The sequence below is a fragment of the Ammospiza nelsoni genome, chromosome 4 (assembly GCF_027579445.1).
Source record: "Ammospiza nelsoni isolate bAmmNel1 chromosome 4, bAmmNel1.pri, whole genome shotgun sequence".
In the NCBI taxonomy this organism is placed as follows: Eukaryota; Metazoa; Chordata; class Aves; order Passeriformes; family Passerellidae; genus Ammospiza; species Ammospiza nelsoni.
The window spans coordinates 4,275,297-4,292,521 of NC_080636.1; the positions used below are offsets into that span (position 1 = coordinate 4,275,297).

At 42.2% G+C, this 17,225-nt stretch overlaps 1 long non-coding RNA gene across 1 annotated transcript; it reads left to right on the plus strand.

The window, feature by feature from the left end:
- Positions 1-320: 320 nt before the first annotated feature.
- LOC132072600 (uncharacterized) lies at positions 321-2,604 on the plus strand. Its single transcript, XR_009418354.1, has 2 exons — positions 321-804; positions 976-2,604. It is a non-coding gene; the product is annotated as an uncharacterized LOC132072600 (long non-coding RNA).
- The last annotated feature ends 14,621 nt before the right edge of the window (positions 2,605-17,225 follow it).

Below are 17,225 nucleotides of genomic sequence, written 5' to 3' on the forward strand. Positions count from 1 at the left end.
TTCAATGAGATAAAAAGTCGGGGGAAATTTGGCTGTTCTGCAGGGTAAAGAACTGAAAGCTGTGCACTAACCCCCAGGTATGGGATTGTGTCTGAAAAGAATTTGTGAAAAGAGAAGGGTCTGAGCACGTGAAGTCAAAGCTTGTAGGTGTAGAAGAAGGGATCACAAGTGACCTCAGCCCTGATCACAAGTCACAGCTGTACTAATTACCAAAGAACAGCCTTGCCCTTAATGGGAGACAGCTGTGACTAATAAAGATTAGTGTGATAAGAGGGGTGGGTTGGGCAGTTAGGGAGAGCCTGGAGGAAGGGGACCTAGAAGAGGTGAAGGAGCTCTGAAGAAGGAACAATCCTGAGAGACATAAAGAAGAACAAAACAAGGAAGAGAGTTGCTGCTGTAGAACATCTGCTGTGAGATCAGTCTGGATCTGATGGAGTTGGAGCCTGCAGTTCACAGTTGAGCTAGGTAAAAAACCTGTGGTCAAAGGCAGCAAGGAAATACTCACAGTCATATTCCAGCAGGAATAGTCAGCAGTCAGTCTGTCAGAGAAGCCAACAGTAAGAACTTGCTGTAGTCAGAGTCAGGATGGCTGAACTGTAAAGAAGAATAAACCAGGACCCTTTGAGAGCCTGTCTTGGCTCATTTCTACCCCTAACGAGAGGTCTGCTGCAACACCTGAGACTAACACAGGATATCTGAAGGCAACCAATAAACAAGGAATAATCTACCTATTGTGTGGATTATCTGGGCTGCAGCACAAGGGAAAAGGAGAGCAAAGGCCACCTCCACCTACAAACTGGAGAGGTAATGGACACTCCTTTACCTGGATCTATGCTTTACAGGCACAAGAGTAATTTGTAATATAGTCCACCTTGAACTGGGATTTGATGGCGATACCTTTAGGTTTTCAGTTTTTCTGTTCTTTGGTGTACAGCTTTTAGCTTTATATAAAGTGTCACTGGGATCTTTTCACAGGGAGGTGAAGACAAAACAATCCTGTTCCAGCTGGAGACTCAAAGACAAGCTCTTCAAACTTCAGGCCCAAAGCTTAAACAACATGAAAAGAGGAGGATGGGCAAGCAAGGAGGATGAAACTTCATAATTTGAAGCTATTAATTGGAGAGTTAACTCTTATATGCAAATGGACTAAAACTTATAAAAATGTGAGATCTCATGACCAAGCCCTCTTTTGCTTCCACCTTGGAGCCATCCAGGCAGAACCACAGCTATGGCTCTGGTACTGCCAGGGTGAGGCCTTTGAAGGCACTTCAATAAATATTAATAAATATCCATTTTATTGCTCTTAACTCCCTCTAGCCTCTGTTCCAGCTTCTTAAGGCATCAATGGGATAATGATCTGCCAATGGTCACAAGAATGAGACACTGGGGGCTGACCAGAGGCAGAGCTCCAGGTGGTCCAAATAATTATCCCTGCATCAGAAGATCACACTTTTAATGTTGACAACAAATGGTGTTTAAAAGCCATGAGCAAGTCTCAAAGATATAGCAAAGCTGGCTGATAAATAATGCCTTAAAACTGGACATTTACTTTCCTGCCCTGAAGATGCATTTGGGTTACATTTGCAAGTTCTCCTGCTTATCAGAGATTTTTCTCCTTTCCTCAATGCCACATTTACCATGCCTTGGTTTCACCTGCTGGTATCAAGTGTCAGCACCTCAGCAGTGTGATCCTACACAGGGCATGGTGTGACCCAGGAGGAGTCACTTTATCACTGTAAAATCATAATTACTGCAGTCAAAGCTTCCTGCACATCTGTCAGTGCAGACCTTGCATCAGAATTTTTTTCAGAAGATCATTTTCCTGTCATCACCTCACCTGAGTGTTTCACACAGGGCTGCCTTCTCCTTCACAAGGTATGGCAGGGAATGTTTCAGGCCTTGCCAGATGGCCACTACTTCAGGACTGGGAATACTTAGGTGATAGTTTCTGTTGTGTGTTTCCAACCACCCCTGTCAGACAATCACTTTCTCCCTCTTTAAAAGGAGCATTCAGTTAATTTAAAACAAGAAACTAGACTGCAGCTTCACTACAAAGTCTGAGTGTATGTAATAATAAATCACAAGCATATTTTGGTTTACATCTTCCATCTAAGGATGCAAAGAGTTTCACAAGAAATCTTGTGTTTGAAGCAATGCTCATGAAAGTGTTAACTTGAAAAGGCAGCTCTGAAAAAGAAACTGCTGGGGATTTGCCTATGATGAATGTAGGGCAAGATCAGCCAGGGAGATTTCACAGTATTTCTCCCATGATCTATTAAATGTGGTTGTCATGTCCCATCTGACACAATCTCATTTCCAACTGACTTTGTTGGGGATAGTCAGCGCTTCTCATGGAACTGAAGGCAGACTCAGCCCCTGGCACTGACTGCACCTTCCAGGAAAACACCAGGCTTTGACTGAAGACCTGACATGGATCACAGCCTACTCTCACCAGTGCAGAATTGTGTCAGGTGAATGAACAAGAATTTCCTCTTAAGAAACTCTTAAGAGGAACAAGAACAAGAATTTCCTCTTAAGAAAAATTATTAGGCTAAAATTGTTTTGGTAAGAAATAAAATATTTGCAGATCATCAGCTGAGGTGTGTGGCACAAAGAACTCCACAGACAGATCTCATCCAAAGTGTCCCAAAACTTTTTGCACTTACAGGAAAACACCCAAATATCTGGATTTCAGTTTTGTTTTCCCATGGTCAGGGACTCTCTGATTCCTATGGTGACAAGTAATAGCTCACTTGTTATCCTTGCTATCCATGGGAACACTTTACAGCAAAAAGTGTGGCTTTGCTCATTAGCATCCCAGTCATGAGAGTCATCCTTATCCTCTTTGTCATCCTAATAAGGGTATTTGAACAGGTGTCTTCTCCAGAAGGACATGACAAATCTCCATCCCTTACAGATACAAAATTCATTAGACATTTCTTTTCCTTTCAGTAATCCATTTACCTTTTGTCACAGACCAGCAGTTTTTAATTCTTGGTTTCCTACAGCTCTTTATCTTCTCTCAGACTGGAGAGGAGTACATGTCTGTCTGATCCAGCAGAAGCTGCTCTCTCCAGTGAACTGGAAGAAATATGGCTAAATCAGAATTCAGCTGAAAAATAGGACTTCTATAGCTGCTGCAACACTGATTTTTGTGTTGTTGGGAAGACCTAAGATGCTGTTTTGTTTTGGTGCTGCATTGTTTTGTATAAGATGAACCAGACAACTGTTTCTTTGTTACCTCTGCTCATACTTTTCTTACCTCTTCCTAAAAGGTGCCAAATTAACTCACAATTAACAAAAATTGTGAATTTTCAGACATAAGCTGCTCCAGGTGATGGCCCATTTTTGGCAGAAATCCTTCTTTTTTCTTGACTAGGTGATGAAGTTCCTAATATTGTCACTTTAGCAAATGCCCTCAGTCAAACAGTCTGGGGGTTGTGGGGGAACCCCTTTTTTACTTTGGGCTATTTTAGCTGTTTATGTGAAGTGTAGTGCAGAATACCAAAAATCAGAGCCCAAGTTCCCATATGTACAGACCATGGTGTAGGGATTGGGCAATCATTCAGTCTGTAGGGCTGAGTTACTGATGATGAAGAACAACCAAAGCAGTTGAAGGACACAGCAGTGGGTGCAGGAGCTAAAAGTACCTGATCTCACTGCCCAGCCCTTCTTCCTTCCAAGACACTGTTCCTCCCCAAAAAGCAGAGTTTGGAGTAAAGTTGAGTGTGGGAAGAAGGGAGGGTTGGAGGGAAGGTGTTTTAAGATTTGGCTTTCCATCTTATTATCCCCACTCTGATCTGATTGGCAATAAATCAAACCTCTTTCCCCAGTCAGATTTTCTCTCCCCTGTCCAGAGGAGGAGAGAAGTGACACAGTGGCTTTGGTGAGCACCTGACATCCAACCAGGGTCAACCTGTCACAGAAAAAACACTGGAAAAAGAATTCTCAGACTCCAGTATCACTCATGAGTCGTTCCCCAGTCTCCTTGACCATCCTGTGTGTGTTTATCCACTTAACCCCAGGATTTTGGTTTTTAATTTCCTTTTTCGAAATTTGTGATTTCACTTAGGAGTATGATGGAATTAGCCTTTTTCCAGTGTTACCAAGATGGAAGAAGTTACAGCTCAAGCACATAGTTTATGATGGGAAAAAAATAAAAAAAAGCTGAATTTGCTAAGCCATGTGGGAGAAATGGGCTTTAATAAGGGCATAGACCCAAGCCTGCCAATTCCCTGCTTGAATTTCTCTCAATGTCAGCAAAGCACATTTGTGTTGAACTTTCTCAATTGCCTCGAGTTCAGCCCAGGATTAGCCTTTGCACTAATCTTCAAAATTGGGAATGACCTTAACATTTCCTGCAAGGTGAGCTCAGACACAAATACGGGAATCATTTGAATGCCATAAATTACCTCCACTCTCCTCTGTGTGTGTGTGTGCATGTATAAGTGAATAAACAAGTCCTTATGTTTTCTCCTTGTAAAGAGCCTGTGGAAGGTTTTTTTCAGTGCTAGGCTGACAAATTGAGTGTTTAATTTCCTAGAGATGCAATCAAATTCTGCCTGCTTCTAAATCCCCCTCCTCCTCTTCAGCTTCCTCTCCCTCACTTCACATTGTCTCCAAGTGAACAACACATTTCTGTCCTCTGCATCCAATTATGTCTATGGTGAATTTTGAAGCAGGAGAATGTAAAATATATGAACAATGAGCAAAGAATTCAGTAAGGTTTTCCATGGCCTAAAGTAAACCAACCAGTTTGTTACTGCATCCAAGCTTTGACCTCACGTGAGCAAACAAACTGATTCCTCAAAAATGGGAATCTATTAATGCACAAAAACCTCAATAAAAAGTTATGACCCTTATCTTAACCCTCTCAGATCTGGTCCTACCAGGCCTCCCATGCCAGGGCTCTGCAAAAATTTTATTATTAAATTGTAAGCACAACACATTCCTAGCCATTCCTAGTTCTAGAGCAGTTCCCAAAGTGGAAGGAATATATCTGATAAGTCAAATAACCTGACAATCAGTCTCAAATTCCTCTGTATATAAAATTATGTTTAATTTCTACTTCTGCCAAAAAGCATTTAATCATGTGCTTAACTCTGAGTCCCATCAAAGGCAATTACTGTCAGGAGGACACAATTTGGTATTTTTGTATGCAGCCCATCTACAGATTCAATATTGAGGTAAGTGCTTGCTTAACATTTTCAGGAGCACTCAAATACCAACAAATTCTGGATTCAAATACATTTGATGGACACAGACTTGGTTTTCTGACTTACAAGCTAGTTAGACAAAACAGTCTCTGTGAACTTGTATTAAAATATGTTCAATATATTTTAAAGTCATCATAGATAACTGCAATAATTTATAAATGTCAGGTTAGTCAAGGCAAGCACTAAATCAGATGTGGGCAACAACCTATAAGGACTATGGTGGAACAAGTGACTTTGAAGCTAAGCCTATCTATATTCAATTTTAAAATGTAGTTTTTAAACTGTTACAGCAAAATAACCTGTTCATCTCAAGTTTAATTAAAAAAAAATATTGTAACAGTTGTTTCTTATAGTGAACCAAATTACAAACTGCTGATAGTCCAAAGAGAACTACAAGAGAATTAGGAGTGAATAATGAGCTGGATTCATCTTGGCTCTGTTGAGGTCAATGGCTTTCCAAGGAAAGTTTCTTACATGGAATTGCATATGCTTGATCCTCCTGTCATACCCAACACATTTACATGTTCAGAGATGGGCTGGAAAGAGTCTGAAGTAAAAGTCTGGTGAGAAGCAGCTGAGGGGGCTCAGCCTGGAGAAAAAGTGGCTGAAGGGAGATATTATCCATTTCTACAGCTCCCTCACAGGAACAAATGGGGGGTCAGGCTCTGATCCCAAACAACAAGGGACAGGACAAGGGGAAATGGCCTCAAGTTGGGCCAGAAAAGGTTTAGACTGGATATTGGGGACAATTTCTTCACCCAAAGGTCATCCATCCATGGCACAGGTTGTCCAAGGCAGTGGTGGTGTCCCCATCCCTGAGGGAATTTAAGAGCTGTGTGGATGTGACACCTGGGGACACAGGTTAGTGGTGGCCTTGGCAGTGCTGGGGGAATGGTTGGGCTTGATCATGAAGGTATTTTTCAATATAAATGATTCTATTCTTCTAATTCCTTACTATTTGTCTTAGCACCATGAAGCTGCAGTGCCAGAAGTTGGATAATCACACTGAAAAGGGAAGATCTTCCCTGAAGAATTTAAATGTAAAAAGAGATGAAAAACAAATGAACACAATTACCCTGGGAAACAGAGGAAAAGAAAGGGATAGAACTGTTCAGTATCACAGGACACAGCCTCAGGAGGAGTTTTCAGAGAACAGAAACACATCTGGGAACACATGTACCTGTCACAGTTACATTTGCCCTGACAGCATCGAGCCTTCCTGTCTGTCTAAAGGGTAGGAAAACATAACCTGTGGAGCATCCCTGTTCTTCTTTTCCAGCTGCTCATGGAGCTTAGGTTTTTAGCTTAAACCAGATGCTGGGCATGTCTAAACACACTTAAGACAGCAAAAGCTAGGAAAGGTGAATCCCAAGTGATGGGAGTTTGAATGAGAGCCTCAAAGTCAGGTAGAAAAAGCTTGGTTTTATTTTAAGGTATGCTAAGAAAACTTTTCCCTGCCCTCAACCATGATCCCTTGCCTGAAGGATGACACAGGCTGTCTGAATTTGTGGATGAGCACAAGAATGGCTAAAGAGAATGAAGATAGCCCAGAGGGATCGCAGGGAAGGATTATAAACTCAGTTCTGACCTTGCTGAGCTTGAATTGGTACATAATCACAAAGAAGATGATGTGAGTTTGCCTGGAGGGAGACTGGAGTAGAGAGATCAATCTCTGAGCTTCCTGCTTAGAAAGGATGAACATTTTTCCTGAGATTTACCTACAGGTGATTGACAGATCAAGATCAAAAAAGACCAAGGAAAATGGCCTTATAAAACACAGAAAATATTTACCAGATGGGAGGAGGAGGAGGTAGGGTGGAAACAAGAGTCTGAATTCATTATTTTTTAATTCTGGGCTTGCTTGATGACACCATGGCTACAGGTAAACTTGCTCTGGTGTAATCTCTTTTTGTCATTGCAGAGGGGTTCAGAGGTGCTCTGATGCAGCTCCAGCAGGAAGATATTGAGAAATCTTCCTGGAAATCCAGGTGGTTTCCAAATGGTGTAATCCTTGTTCTTTGAAAGCAGAAGGTGCTCAGATTAAAAACACATTCATCTGTTGAGTGAAGTGTTTGCTTTCATTCTTGGAGGCTGCTTCTCTACTGCCAAATTAAAAGGGGAGGGGAAAAAGGGAGAGTTCAGTTCTGCAGACCTGAACTGCCTTTTTGAGGTTTGATATGAGGTCACCTAAATGTATTCTGGAACACAAAGCCTGCTGAGGCAGCTTTGAAAAACTGTACAAGTTGGAAATAAGTTCACACGTTCTCCATACAATGTCCCAGGAGCAGCCCCATTCCCAGACAACTCCTAAACAACCAGTAATGATAAAAGCGCACCATGGACATGTCAGTGATTAAACAGCTTGGGCAGCCATGGATTAGCACTTTAACCAAATTCCCTGCTGCATTTGATGTCAAACAGCTCAAGAAGCTGGAGGGGCACTCCCTGGCATTGGTCTGCTCTTATCATTTATTCCCTGAGGAACAATGAGAGCAAAATCCTCTCACACAGAAAACTTAAAAAATCCACAACCCAGAATTTGTGTGAATCAAATTTTTCAGTGAGAGTCACATCTTTCTTCTGATCCATCCCACTTAAAGGCATTTAAGTGAGAGGACTATATTAAGACTTAAGTGATCTTAGGTTTTCTCCATAGTCAAAAGAAGGAAGCAAAAGAAATTAATTATTTAGAAAGTTTAAATTCACCCTTTAAGAAGCATTTTTTCTATCCAATATTTGTATATTTGTTAAGTATTTAGTCAAACTGTAATACAATATATAATTGCAAAATAATGATATTTCTGCCTATTACACCAGTGATTACTGTTCTCCAGCTGTCAATCAACACCACTTATAAAACACTGATTGCTAAATAACTCAGAAGTTGGGATAAAAAACTACCAACCTATAAGGCAAAACTTCCTGTCTGTCAGAAGTAGGGAATAGAAGTTGGTTTTCACATTCACAAGCACTGCTAACCTAAGAACAAGCAAAGAAAAAATCGTTATATAGGAGGTGTTGGATAAATGCTAGAAAAGGGAAAAAGCATCCAATGCAGAGAGGAAAAAAATGTTAATTTAGTTCTAGGTCATGGGATAGGAATGAAAACTTAAGTAAAGGCAATACCAGCACAACTAATGCATTTATAAAAAAAGATAAAACAATATTAGCAGCGATTGTTTGCAGAGAAGCTGGATTTTACTGTTGTAGGAAACTTGAGAAAGGGGAAAATGAAATCCCAGCAAATACAGAGAAAAAAGAGGAACAAATGAATGAGGAAAAGGTTCTACCTGGTCAGGTGGTCCCACTGCTGCTTTCCTCTTGAGGGAACCACTGGCACTGTAGGCAGGAGGAGGTGATTTGTATTCCAGTGAGCAGAAGTGAAGGCATTATCTCCACATTCTCCACCTGGCAGCAAGGGCAGTGTCTCCTGTTTCACAAAAGTAGATCAGAACAGCAGCAGCCCAGTTTCCACGGGCCAGCGGTAAGTTTGTGGTTTTGGAGTTTACAGGCACAGAACCCAGCCCTACAGCAGCTGCAGCCTCCTCGCCATCCCTTTTTGTACTCGCCCCAGACCTTGCACTTACACCTCATCAGGACACACAGCTGCTGGCCCCACTTGTGTCCATCCCAGGGGTGATGGAAGGAATGGGAATCTGTGCCAGGGGCAGCTCCTTGCTCCTGATGAGCTGGGCAGTCTTAATCACTGAATGATTAATTAATGCCTGGAGGTGTTTACCCAACACCACCTCCAGGGAGATCAGGGTTAATAACAGATCTGTCAACTTGCAGCTCCTGTAAAAGCCTCTCAAATGGCATTTTTCATATTTTTAGTATGGTTTTTTAATATTCCCAGTCTTATCAGTCTAGGAATGCTTGATCTATGGATTTTTATTTGTGTGTACTTAGAAATAAACATCCACAAACACAAGCACACACCCATGTATGCAGGTGAGAGGCATTGGGCACTTTAGGTCACTGGAAATTTGCTTTGCCGCCATCAATCCCATCCTTTTCCATGTGGTGTCTTTTCCTGGCTTGTTTTATCAATACAGAGCAATCACAGATAGGATAGGATAGGATAGGATAGGATAGGATAGGATAGGATAGGATAGGATAGGATAGGATAGGATAGGATAGGATAGGATAGGACAGGAGAGGATATCCTGGGATGGAAGGGAGCCACAAGGACCAGCAATCCAGCTCCTGGCCCTGCACAGGACACCCCAACAATCCCACCCTGTGTCTGTCCAAGCATTTCCTGAGCTTTGCCTCTCTGGGGAACCTGTTCAGTGCCCAATCACCCTCTGGGGGAAGAACCTTTTCCTAATATCCATCCTAAATCTTCTTTTCATGCCATTTCCCTGAGTCCTGCCATTCTTCACAGAGAGCAGAGATTGGTGCTGCCCCTCATGAGGATGCTGAGGACCACAATGAGTCTCCCTTCAGTTTCCTTTTTCTCCAGTTTGAACAAACCTCCTATGGGCTCTCCTCTAGACCCTTCACCATTTTTGTGGCCTTCCTTTGGGTTTTATAGCTTTATAGCCTTAATTCTGATCATATCCTTATGACATGTCTCAGGAAAATGGACCGGCCAAAATCTAGATGGTGGTCAAAATCTGCCTGGTTTCTAACTGCATCAGCATCCTGAGCTGTGTCCCTACATGATATTGCATAAAATATCAATGTTTCTGACAAATCTGGTAATGCCAGTTGGAAATAAAGGCAGAAACATGAGGCTGGGGGTGAAGGAGACAGAGTGGCTGCAGTAACTCTGTTTTGGCTGAGCTAAAACCCCATGGGACTGTGTCACATTCTCTGATAAAATCCCTTCACCCAGGATTTTTCTCCTGTGAACCTGAGGAGCCTCAGAGAAAAGGAAAACAATTCTTATCTCATTTGCTTCTCCTGTGTTTTGCTCATGTGGAATGTGTTTGGAGATTGTTCACCCACAGGTGATTGTTCCATTGGATTCTGCTGGGGGTTGTTTTCACTTTTTCACTCTTTGGCCAATCAGGGCCAAGCTGTGTCAGGGCTCTGGAAAGAGTCAGGAGTTTTGATTATTATGTTTTTAACATTTAGTAAGTATCCTTTCTGTATTCTTTATTATACTATAGTATTCTTTAATATATTATAGTATCATAAATTAATAAATTAGCCTTCTGAGAACATGGAGTCAGATTCATCATTCCTCCCTGCCATGAGGGTCCCTGCAAATACAATAGGACTGCATTTAGGGTTGTACAGTGATTTTCAGGAATCCTCACACACACACATGGCCAAAAGCACGTGTGGAAAAAAATGTGGCAGAAAACCTTGCACAGACAGAAAAAGTGCTGTTTATAAAATCTTCAGGGAATGACTGTACCTTGTCTGTCTTGCAGCCAAAGAAAAAAAAAGATATAAATTAAAAGATTAGCAGGCCTCTGGAGCAGAGGAGGTTGGCAAGGGAAACGTTCCCAACGTGAAAAATTTCACATGTGGAAATGAGGTGTGAGCCCTGTCATCAATTTGAGCCGTGGCTGATGGAACACAGCGAACGTGCTGGGGTGAGGGCAGCACAGACAGCAGCAGATGATTCACAGCCACATGGTTCTCATCCTATTAAATGGAAATGAGGCATCCACAGCCCAGGCTGCAGCTCAGGGGAGGATTGTGGCTGTGGCCATGAAATAGCAACGGGTGAGGGATTTTCCAATTATTCAAACAGCAGTGAGTGAGAAGGGCTGCCCTCCAGCTCAGAGATGCCACCAGTGCTGTGGCCACAGTCACACTTTCAGGGGAGTTATTTACAAAGTTTTATAAGCCCCCTCACTTCAGCACACATTTAACCCTTAACTTTAGGGCTATGGGATACAGGGACTCATCTAGATCCATGAAAACCTTTCCCCTCCCCAGGAAAAATGTTGCATCATACTGGAAACCCACACTATGTGTCTTCTGGTTGAGGTCCAGCCTTCCAGAACCAGTGAAAAGTTAATCAAAATCAAGGGCAGTGCTTCTAGTCTTCCATCATCTTTGGATCAGGCTCCTAATGAAACCATCTGTTCCAATGTATCTTCAGGTGGTGGTGTTTGAGGGTCCCCAGGATGAGGGGAGAGAGAGATGAGGATCTGACTCCATGGTTCAGAAGGCTGATTTATTATTTTATGATATATATTATATTAAAAGAAAATTATATAGTAAAACTATACTAAAGAAAGAGAAAGGGTACATCAGAAAGCTAAACAAGAATGAATAATAAAATCTTGTGACTGACCAGAGAGTCTGACACGGCTGGACTGGGATTTGTCATTAATTAAAAACAATTCACATGAGACCAATCAAAGATGCACCTGTTGGTAAGCAACTTCCAGACCACATTCCAAGCAATCAGATAATTATTGTTTACATTTCTTTTCTGAGGCTTCTCAGCTTTTCAGGAGAAAAACCCTGGTGAAAGCATTTTCATAAAATATCACAGTGACGTCTTCACAATGGGAAAAACGGCTCCAGAGGAATTTTGAAACCATTGCTTCTCTTTGCCTTTTGTTTTTTGTCCTTCACCATCTGCCCTGCTTCCTTCAAGTGAGAAATAAGAAGTTTTTAGGTGCCGCAGAAAGAGATGACAGGTGAGGCACAGCTCATAAGGTGTGGAAGGTGTGGACATGGATCACTCCCTGTTCTTACCAGCATGAGGAAACCTGTGATGGCACTGGAGCAATGAGTGTGGCCTGAAGCTATTCCTGAGGTGATAAATTCCCAACAGGAGTGTGGGTACAAACACACAAAGGTAATTGCAGATATCGCAAACTCACCTTTTCATTTTCCTCATCCTGCCAGGTACTGAGCAGCGCTGAGTCAGTTTTCTGTGAATTTTGCTCTCTCTTCCTTAGGAAGTTGCTGCCAAAGCACAAGTACCTTCAACCAACAAAAACAAGCATCTTCTACAGAAATAGGAGAGCTACACAAAATCAAATTAAATAGGCTTAAAAAAAAATAGAAAGGAAACACCTCCCACGAAGCTTGACCATCCTCAGCTCAAAATTCATATAATCAGGAGAAACACTGAGATTCTCTTTTCACAGGTTGTTCTGTTCATCTGTCTCAAGTGTGGTAAAAGGAATTGCTGAGGATTTGTTGCTGCTCTTTCCCTCTATGTCTGTTCTGCCACCTTCACTGATTGAATCATACAATTATTTTGTTCCCAAAAGGAAATAGTTCAATTTAGGCTCAAGGCTTGACTCAAAGCCAGCAGAAGTCATTCAGTAGGGGAAAATATTTTCAGCCTTTTCTTTTAATCCACCTTCACAGACCATGTAGGACTGCCCTGCCAGGCCATCAGTGTGTAATCTACACAGGGATGCATGGATACTGAAATACAGGTACTGAAATAGCGTTTCTGTAGCTTTTTGTATAACTTTTTGTATCTGCAGCCAATGAGAAAACATCCCACCTATTTGAAATCAATATCTAAGGCTGGGATCAATGGTGCTTCCACAGGTGCCAAAATTCTTTTCCATCGACTGCTGAGAACCCAGACAATGACCTTAGGTCAGGCACTGAGCTTTTAGATGCATCTACATAAATGAGTAGTCTTTGCTGTAAATTCTCAAGGCTTTCTGCTGCTTTCAGTAGTCAAAGGAGAGCTTTCCCCTCCTCTGATACTCTCAGCAGGACAGCCTGTGAATCAACCTGCATACTGCTTCACAGACAAAAATGATAAATGTTTTTCCTGCATTCAGCAGGAGGGGCTGTAAGTGTTGTCCTCTTTGCTTTTCTTCCCCTCGAGCAGCAATAGGTAAGGCAGCGAGATCTTAGCAGAGAGGAAATGAAGTTCAGGAACACTCAGTAGAATGTCCTGTCATGTCATGTGGGAGGGATGAAAAGTTAAACTCTCCCCCCCGGTGGAGATAAAAATTTGTCAGGTTCTGGTATGGATGAACATCCCTGTTTCCAGGGACATCATTTTCAAATGCTGTGCTGCTCCAGGTAATTCTTAAATCACACAGGCTGTTGGAATGATTAAGGTGCATAATGTGAACTCAGAGACTCATGGTTATTCTCACAGACAGCAAAAATATGATCTTATTTTTATTTCTGCATTAGTGGTCAAAAAATAAGTTAGGATTGTGATAAGAAAATGTGATTTGTGGGTTGGATTTCACTTCTGTCTGGCTCTTTTACGCTCACCTGGAGTAGTGCCTAAAATGTCAGTAGAGCTGTAGGATTTCCACAGTTCCCCTGAGTGTGGGTAAAACTCAGACAAAGCGTTGTAAGCACATCACAGAAAATAATCTGACTGGGGTCCCACTGCTGTGGAGAGCAGGAGCCTTATCCACTGCCTCGGGTGGGTGTGAGGAAGCCCTTGAGCACCTCATTTCAGAAGCAATCAGATCCTTTCCAGGCTGCTGAGTGGAGAAGAAAATATTTTTGCAGCCTGGTTGGTTGGAATAGTGGATGAAAGGTTTTTAAGGTGCTTTTAGTGTATAAACCTGGCTCAGATCTGCCCAAGTCACCTCTGAGCCCCTTTGTCCCACCAGTACACTTGTTTTCTGTTTTCTGTGATCCTCTCTTATGTCTGCCAGCCTGCTCTCCACTGCTGTACACTAAAATAACCTTTCTTTAAGGCTGATAATAAAATAAATGTGAGTGTAACAATGCAAAGAAAGTTGTATTAACCCTCCCCAAATTCTCCTTGTCAACTTTCTGCAGTTAACTTGAAAAGCATAACAAAGTTAATATGCTGTCAACACTCAGCTCTGCAAACTCAGCTGGGATCTGAAGATAACAGATCAAAACCTGTCACTGGAATGGGGGCACAGTGCTGCTGGTGAACAAGCTGTCCTAATATTTACAGGTTGTTTTAAACAATAACAATGTTCTGATTCCCCTGCTGATACAGTCCCTTGGCTCTGAGGGTGCATTGCAAATATCCTGGATATTGGCCCAGTGTCTCCATCTGATACAAAGCTGCTGCTGCTGGTGGCTGGCTGCAATACTGGATGATGTATGGCCCTCAACTGCTGGATGTGGCAGGAAGATGCATGAAGCCGTGGGAGATAAGAAGGTCACAGGCAGAGCTCGCTGGATAAATGCTTCCTCGAGGATCTCTGCTGGCTGATATCAGTCACTGGTCCCAAGGGGAAAAGAGCATTTATGAAAGTCACAGACATAAGTGCCTTCAGAACAAAACATCCCACAGAAAGGCTTTGATATAAAAGTGTTTACACTTTTAGGGGGTTTAGGATTTTAATTTACTGCTCTGGTCAGGCTAAAAATGAGCTGCTGGGGGTTTAAATGCTTGCTAAGTGTTCCTTTACCTTCCCTTAAATAAAATATCTAAATATATTCATTGTGGCTTCTATCTACTCATTTGAGCTCAGCCAGTGATGTTTTAACTGCAGCCAGTAACAGATATACAGGTACTGAGTTGGGTAAGTGTAGCATTCACATTCTCTGAACACAGAGACATAATTTTCTCCCTCAGGGATTTTTTTTTTCCTGGAGAAGCACAGAAAGAAGAAAGAGAAAATAATTGTTATCTCTACTTGCTACTCCTGTTGGTTTTGCACATGTGGAATGTATTAGGAAGACTGTTTACCTGAAGTGATTTGTCAATTAGATTCTGCTAAATATTATTTTATTTCCTTAGCCAATCACTGTTCTAGTTGTCAGGGACACAGTCACGAGTTTTCTTTAATATTCTTTGTAGTATAGTATTTCTTTAATATAATGTAGTATAATGCAATATAATATAGTTTAATAAAGCAATTGTTCAGTCTTCTGAATCAATGGAATCAGATGCCAATAATTTCCTTCATCAGGGGCACCCTGATTTTACTATAGGTAAGTCCGTAAGTGCATTAGAACCTTGAAAAAGTGGAAATGCCTTTCATCTGTCTGTAATTCATGGCTAAGAAATCTGAATAAGATTAAACTCAAAAGGCACAACTGGTAATTTTTTTTTTCCTGTGTGTTAAAGCAAAAAATGCCACAGCAGGACAAGGGGATGGACATGCCCTGGGCTGGTCCCCCAGCAGGAAAGGGGGGATTCTGATCCCCAGCAGGAAAAGGGGGATTCTGATCCCCAGTAGTTAAGGAGGGATTCCGATTTCCAGCAGGAAAAGGGGGATTCTGATCCCTAGCAGGAACGGGGGGATTCTGATCCCCAGCAGGAACGGGGGGATTCTGATCCTGAGAATGAAAGGTGAGATTCTGATGCCCAGAAGGAAAAGGGAGATTCTGATCCCCCGGCAGGAACGGGGGGATTCTGATCCTGAGAATGAAAGGTGAGATTCTGATGCCCAGAAGGAAAAGGGAGATTCTGATCCCCCGGCAGGAACGGGGGGATTCTGCCCCTCTGCCCTGCTCAGGTGAGACCCCACCTGCAGAGCTGCCCAGCCCTGGCACCCAGCACAGGAGGGACCTGAAGATGCTGGAGCAAGTCCAGAGGAGACACCAGGATGATCAGAGCGATGGAGAAGAGAAGGCTCTGGAGTGACCTCATTGTGGCCTCCAGTGCCTGAAGGGACCCCACAGGAAATTTGGAGAGACACCATTGACAAGGGTCTGGAGTGACTGGACATTGGGGAATGGCCTCACACTGACAGAGAGTAGGTTTAGATGAGATATTAAAAAATAATTCTCCACTTCTGAGGGTGCTGGGGCCCTGGCACAAGGTACCCAGAGCAGCTGTGGCTGCCCCTGGATCCCTGGAAGTGCCCAAGGCCAGGCTGGACAAGTCCTGCAGCAACCTGGGACAGTGGAAGGTGTCCCTGCCATGGCAGGGGTGGGACTGGATCTTTAAGACCCACCCCACACCATTCCACAGTTCTGTGATTCTCGACAATAAATGTGCTGCATTGTAAGTATCTTGAAAGTCATGGCAGTAAGAGGGCTTTTGGACTGATTATTCTTTATAAATAAGTGCCTCAGAAGTGCACTCTTTGCAAGAAGGACTGTACTCAAGAGCATTAACAAGGCCTAAGCAGATGTGAATATCACTGTAATTTCCTTTTTCTGGGGTTTAGTATAGTCCAGATGTCAACAGCTGACGAAATAGAAGACCCAAAATCTCAAAAGTGGTAAGAAATCAAGACATCTTGACAAATAGATACCTGCTTGTCCAATATAACCATGACTCAGTGAAAAAAATTTAATTCATTGCTTAAGTAAGATTGAACATCCTTAGAGGACATTTTGGGAGTACACTTCAACAATCCATGAAATACATTCAGGAACACACCTGCAGGGAAGGAATAAAGTGTAGACAATTATACAGAGGCTTGAAAAAGATACAAACTGGGCAAATTGTATGAATGTAATTGAATAAAAGCCTCCATTTTCATCAAATTATTCACTACGTACTAGCAAGGTACTTAAAAAATAAAAAGGGATTTTTTAAAAATGAATGTTTGGGTTTGGATTTAGGCAACAGAAATGAGGTACCTTAGTCTGTGTATCTAAACACTGCGCGAATTTTCGGTGCAATTAGCATATGGAGATCCCAGAAACAGCACTGGAATTTAAGGGTCTTCAACAGCATGGAAAAAAGGGATCATTTTATCTGCGTGCTAAATAAAGGAGTGGTGCCAATCTTGGTGCATCGCTGTTGTAAAGTTTGGCCTCGGGTCATAATTGCTAATGCAAAATGCAATCCAAGATTAAAACCACCCCAAACAATGGGGTTTAATGACAAAGATAAGGAGCTGCTTGATCTAAACTCTCAGAGGCTCATCATTCTGAAAATGCACTGGCTTGGACACTTCACTGTGAAAGAAGGTGCAATTAGGTCTGCCTGTTTTAAAATCCTTATCTTAATTAATGTAGGAGTTAATATATGACTACAAATGAGAAAAGAGGGCAACAGCTCTCAAGAGTTGAGCAACAGTTTTGTCTCTACTTTTTTTAGTCTAAAGGACGGTGATAAAGCAGGGGCCAGAGTGAAATGAAAAGAGAAAGTCACAAGAGTTTGTTAAATAGAAACTTTGAAAGCAGAGATAGATCTGATTGGTCACCATATGAAAC